Below are 7370 nucleotides of genomic sequence, written 5' to 3' on the forward strand. Positions count from 1 at the left end.
TATATATATATGCACATATATACATATGTATAGATATACATATATATACACGTATATATATGTATATATATAGATGTATATATGTGTGTATATATATATATATATATATATATATGTGCGTGCGTGCGTGCGTGCGTGCGCGTTTGCTGGTGTCAAGTTACTATGATTGTATATGTATATACCTTATCAGCATGATTTCTCCGTTTCTTTCCCCCCACCACTCTTTCTCCCTATCCCTGTTTGTCAGTATTTCTGTTGCCCTTTAACTATCTTTCTCTATATCTTTCTGGTCTTGTTTAACTAAAGAAAATGAAATATTTTATACATATTACTCGTTTTCTAAACAGGTTTCTTAACTTTCCGCTATTTCTTGTCTTCCGCTTTCACATTTATTGATATTCTTCAACATTCTTCCAAATTCTTATTGCAACTTATCATGATGTTTGGAAATCCCACATGTGCATATGAGAAACCTCAATAAACTGTGTGTCTAAATTATCGACATCCAAAGTTAACTGTATCAAAGTTTCAATTGTATTTAGAGATATGTTACTAGATTTATATTTCAATTTTCATGCAGGCAGAAACGCGACAGAAAACTTCCATTCTACTCAAATATATTCAACGTTACTAACATTTTCATTGCTATCTTCTACACAAAATATCGTGGGAATTTTTACAATAACTGCCATCTATATGGAACAATGTAAATAGTGGTGATATAGACTAGGTATACTAGACGCACGACAAGTTCAAATAATAAATTTGACAATGTCTCTCCGTCTCTCTCGGGAAGAAATGTATATACACGTCTACTGTTTAAAAAAATTCATTCATTTCAGTGCTTCATCATTATTTTATCTCCCGTTTGTATAAGCTAATTTGGCTTCTTATATATGGTTTATATATAATTTGAATATTCAAAATTGAATTTCCAGAGGACACTTTTAAAAGAGTTGTAACGAAGTTATTTTGGTATTGAAACTATTCCAAACTAATATATATATATATATTTCTTTACTACCCACCAGGGGCTAAACATAGAGGGGACAAACAAGGACAGACAAAGGGATTAAGTCAATTACATCGACCCCAGTGCGAAAGTGGTACTTTATTTATCGACCACGAAAGGATGAAAGCCAAAGTCTACCTCGGCGGAATTTGATCTCAGAACGCAACGACAGACGAAATACCGCTAAGCATTTCGCCCGGCGCGCTATCGTTTCTGCCAGCTCACCGCCTTATTCCAAATTAAAATATAGTAAACTAACCAAATCGTTGAAAAGTAACCATTAGCAATGCACAAAGTTTATCCTATCTCAGAAAAGCAGTTGATATTTTTATTTATTTATTTATTTATTTTATCTAGTTTCAGCTCACAAGATGTGGCCATGCTGGGGCACCGCCATTTGGTGTTGCTACATGATTTTACTTCACGAATGCTTTTTAGCAATTGCCATTTGGTGCATGAGAGAGTTCGATGCAGCTGCCCTCATCTGCACCTCCTGCCGTGATGTTCGTTCATCTGGGATACCTGACAAGAAGAAAGCCAGTTTCAGTTTAAAGACATCTACATCCACCCCATGCAGGTATCTTAGGTTCTTCGGGAGGATATTGAAGAGCTGTGGGCCTCGGAAGCCCAGGCTATCACAGTATCTTGTCCAACATCTTGATGGCAAATTTGGAGTCCTTGGCACTATGCAGTGGCGCCCAGTTCTGGCATTTGTGTAACTCTCGAGGCCAAAGTTTGGAACAAGTCCTTCTAGGATCTTCCAGATGTATATTATGGCATATCTTTCTCGCCTATGCTCTAAGGAATAGAGTCTCAATCTCTTGAGTCTTTCCCAATAGCTTATATGCTGCACAGAGGCTATATGTTGAGAAATGTAAATGTATTTTGTGAATAAATGTAAACTATCGTAAAGTATATTATTTAAGTTTCTTTAACTAAAATTCAACAATCAATATTAATTCCGAAAAATCTCCCAAAAGGAAAATAAAGAAATTGAATACAATGTGCAATAATGAGTTAGACAGCATATTAGGTTGATAATAACGGAAGATAAAAGTGCATACTGGTGTTTTTAACAGGCTTACGATGACAAGTACGCATTACAACAATGTGTACGAAAACAAGTTCGAAATGAATTAAATATTCAAGTCAAAGTGCCTCAGTATTAGGGAGTTCTTGAAATTATGCAAGAAGTGATACACCAAATTTAGGTTAACAAACGTAATTTGGAAATTTCGAAACGTAGATCCTAGATTATCCACATCTGGGCTGTACGTTTATTTAATGTTATTCCTACAGGTAAGATGAAATTGTTTTGCTATAGTTTCGTCTAATATCGACTGCTATTTCCAGTAAATATTGATGCATTGTTGTATCATTAGTGCATATTTATACATTAACCCGATGGTGCTGCTTTGTTTTACAGGGAAGCAATATTACTATATTGCTCTGCTTAGTAATTTTTTTCTTTGAAAACGTCTTCACTGTTCTCGGTCTGTTGACGGCCAGACGTTTAGACGAGTATACTGGCACTGAAGTAGCAACATTCGAAATTGTGTTAATCTAGCTGAAGAGAGCTAATCAAATTTACGTTATGAAGCCGAATTTGGAAAGTTCGAAACTTAGATTATCCACATCAGAGTTATACATTTGCTACAGGTAGGATGATTTTTTTTAAGGTTCGAGGCCAGTATATATATGTATATAGATGTGTGTGTGCGTGTGTGTGTGTGTGTTTGCAAAATAATCTGCAGTTTTGTTTCGGTAGATTATAGAAGCAAAATTACCGGTTGAACATTTGCCTCAGTTCTCGATACAATCGCCTTGCTTTTCCATTCAATACTTTCATTGACAAGATTTTCGGATGATCACGTAGCAAATAAGCAAAATTATACAGTACTTTTGGATGTCCAAAGAGGCGATCGTCAGTGTGGACGAGACCTGACCTGTATACAGGCCGTTCTGGTAACTCGAAACCCAATTTATCAATACTTTTAACGGTGTGGAATACTATATTTGGGCGTGCATTGCAATTGTTTGAGAATAGATCTCGTCATTTGGGGCGAATTCTGACTTTAATTTGTTTGGCAGCATTGTTTCGTATCCAACACTAGTGACGGATGTCCTTTTTGTAGGTTGTCGTACAGTATAATCCCGTCTGTGTTTCTCAAAACGGTGAGCATCACCTTTTATGCAGAAACTTGTGTCCTGAATCTCCTTTTCTTCAGACTGATTCAAACCCATGCCTTATCTTTTGGATAAGTGATGGACCTTAATTTCTTCTCCTCTTACTATACTCTGCACAATGAGTTGATCTTCACTCTGATAGCGATCGATTAAAAGTTAACGTCTCCACATGATTACGGTTATGCGCTTCAGCAAGATTTCTTGGTACCCATTTCCAACAGACTTTCTGGATGCGTACCTTACTGTGGATGGTTTAGAGAGCAGAAGTATCGCTGAGATGCAGATAACATTCGACCTCACGGAAGGCCCCTTTTTGGTTCGCCAGAACCATCACTCGAACTTCAGGAATCATCACGTCACTACTGAAGGTTGATGAGTGTTCTGCTCTCTCTTTGTGCTTCACCCTTGTCCGGCCACCTTTAGACTTCCTGATCCCCTCATAGACACTCGCTTGCGGTAGAGAATTGCTTCGTTATTATAATTAAAGTCTTGTACACATTCAAACCAGAGAAAAAGAATCATTAATATATGTTCTCTCTAAGCGAATTCTTCCAGCGGAGCAAGTAAATTTACTCTGCAAGACACGAAACAAAACCACAGATGACGAGGTAAAACCACGGTTACATGTCCAATAGAATACCAGACATTAGCATGCGAGCAATGAAAGTAGTGCACGCCACCTAAAAAGTGCTTAGGTGAAAGTGTAGTTAATCTTTACCCTACGCTGGTACGAGGCAGGTAGGTAGGTATGTATGTATGTATGTATGTAGGTAGGTAGGTAGGTAGGTAGGTAGGTAGGTAGGTAGGTAGGTAGGTAGGTAGGTAGGTAGGTAGGTAGGTAGGTAGGTGGGTAGGTAGATAGGTGGACAGATAGGTAGATAGGTGGGTAGGTAGGTAAGTAGGTACATACGTACGTACATGCGTAGGTATATAGATAAGTCGGTAAGTACGTAAGTCCGTGTGTATATATGCATGCACAGATCGCTCGCAATTTGATTTTCATCTCTTTTTCAGTAACAGCTTGATGTACTGGTGATCCGTTAACAGTGCTGGAGTACATAAGGGTTAAATTGTCGTTGAGGAAGTTAGCTCACATAAGAAAGCTAGCTGGCATGGGAGAACAGAAGTCATTTGAATATGTCAAGTGATATCTCTGTCTTGATAATTCGAGTCGGATGCCAAATTGCTGATATTGTGACTACTCAATAACCTGTGAGCACTATAAATTTTGTAATACATGACATGGAGAGCTGAGAAGGAGACAACGAAGCCGTTGGCAAAACACAGTGATACAGAAAGTAATGATTGCTTCTATATCTATTTACACATAAGCATATATTTATCTGCGTGTGTGAGTGTCTATGTGTGGACTTGTGTGTCTGTGGAACCTCTAAAAGCCTACAGTCTTCTGTATAATTCTAGGATTTAGGATTTGAGGGAATATATTTCATAAATACTGCGAAGATAGGCATCAGATTGAAATATTCTATTCCAGTCGTTTCATTAATATAAACCTCAAACTGCACCATCCTAATATATGTGAAAAGTATTGGTAACGAACAATAGCAGACTATTTACTAACCTAATGCATAAATAATGAAATACAGCATTGTAAATATTCAACAAAGAAATCCAACTGAGTTGCAAAGCGAAAAATTATTCCATTGAAAGAAGATAATTAAAACTACAGAAAAGAGTTAGTAATGGTCTTGAGAACAGAAAATGTCTATTTGAAGAGAATAGACATATTATAAATATAAGTAGATAATTGCATATTATATTATCTACGAAATGACAAGAAATCTATTTCTTGAAAACAGCTGCACATACACACATTCACACACACTGACACACATATATATTCATATCAGCATTCAAGAAAGACAATATCTAACTATATATAATATTCTGTGTATATAGAAAGAGATGGAAGCCATGGCATAAACACAGTATGTTCCTTATATCTCATAATCTTAATAAAAAAATATTTCCAAATATTATACACAACATTGGGTTTCGAAATGAAATCAGTATCGAAAAATTATTAGCTTTATTATGCATGGATCTGATAGTGATAGAGAGGCATTTCCATCAATGACATACATATTCAAATATATTTTTGACTATTGTGTTACATCCATTTAAAGTTTAATGCTAGGTATGCATATATGTTTATATAACAGTAGGAGATAAATATGCCACACTTTACTCAAAATCGTAAAGGTGATATAATAATGTTAATTTCACATTTTAACAGTTCGAAAATATACCAGTCTACCAATTCAGTGAGTTTAACCATACAGTTTCTTCAAAGCCACACACATTCTGTTTGAAAATCTTCTCTACATATTGATTAATGGGTTGCTGACCAGTGCTAGAATGCATCTGAATTATGTATGGTCAGCGGAAACCATTGGCCGAAAACAAAATGATTTTAATTGTAATCGCTTCATTTGATTTTAAATGAATGTCAAATCTTGTAAGAATATAGGCATGCACTGTGTTTGATATGTGTTTGTGTGCGTATGTGTGTGTGTGCGCGTGTGTGTGTTTGTGTGTTCGTGTGCATGTGTGTTTGTGTTTGTGTTTGTGTATAATTGATTAAAAATATACTTCTCCTCGCGTTCTTTCTCCTCTACACACCACCAAAGCGTAGTCTAACAGCATTCCACTGCTAGAAACACCGCTATGACTATATAACCCCGAACAGGTTACTGTTGGCCTGCAAGGCCTTTCAAAAATCTTTTAAAGACCTGCTAGACAACAAGAATACCCCATGCTTCCTATTTATTCCTATTTATTCACGTGGTCCAAGATAGTTTTCTTTGTAATTTTTTCATAATCGTTGAAATGTCCACGTCACTTAAAAAACACCATGTGATACGACTTGATATATAACAGCCCCGTGTCGGCAGCAATGTGGACTTCCTCTATTTCTCCATTCGGTTATCTGAATCTCAGTGAGATAGATTTGTGTAAGATGTCCACGAAAATTCAAGTCACATGAATGCGATACAAATTGTTTAAATAATTGTAGGTAAATCTATAAGTAAATGTTTTGAGTGCTTTGTTTGTCCACTTACACCTGTATATATATATATATATATATATATATATATATATATATATTATATATATATATATGTGTGTGTGTGTGTGTGTGTGTGGTGTGTGTGTGTGTGTGTGTATGTATGTGAGTGTGTATGTGTATGTGCCTGTCCTTGTGACTGTGTACACACACACACATATATATATAGTTTGCATATTTATATACATACATATACATATGTATAATACATACACAAACTATATATATTCATATATGCAAACAAACCGCTGTGAAATTGAAAGCTTCTTAAACTCCATAATCATGTATTTGACGTTCATATTTAATTTTTGTTTCATCTTATACATTATGTAAGAAGAAAATGGGGAAATAAATACAGATAACTTTTTATAAGAAAATATTCTGCTAAATGCATAACCATGAAATCATAAAGAAAATTATTCTAGTAACTGTATTTTAGAACTGTGTTCCGAATTGATATACCAGACACTTTTTATTGCTTTTTTTCATCTTTTCACTCGTATTTTCCACAAACGTTTTGCTGCCGCAGATTCAATAAGTGATAAGTTCTTAAAAAACAAATTAAAAGATAGTGAAATATATTGATAACGATGAAACAGAGATATGACTACTTTGCCGAAAAAATACGAAGATTAGTGTAAATAAGTTTGCTTGAGACACATACAAATGCGTTTTTTAACCAATCGAAACCAACAAACGAGATGAAAGAATGATAAACAGAGTATTTAAGAATGTGGAATCTACAGAATAGCATCTTTAAATTATATTATAAAGGGTTCACAACATGAAATGTGATATGAGAGTAAACTCAGATAACTGCACAGATTTATTGAGGTATAAATGTGCTGTATATAAATTAGAATTTTAATACAACATAGAAGAGGAAACTTCATACGAGGATAAGAGTAATTGCACAACCTCTTGAAAATACTACAGTGTAACGTTATTTTATTTCTGTCTTTGGTCAATAAGTGTTATTTCCTATTTGCTTCTATTTAGAAATGGAAGGATATGGTTTCTATTCCATTCAGCTTTTGTGACCTGAGTATCAATGTACAACGGGTTTGCTTGTCCGTTGCTTCA

This window comes from Octopus sinensis, linkage group LG19 (assembly GCF_006345805.1).
Source record: "Octopus sinensis linkage group LG19, ASM634580v1, whole genome shotgun sequence".
NCBI classification, from domain to species: domain Eukaryota; kingdom Metazoa; phylum Mollusca; class Cephalopoda; order Octopoda; family Octopodidae; genus Octopus; species Octopus sinensis.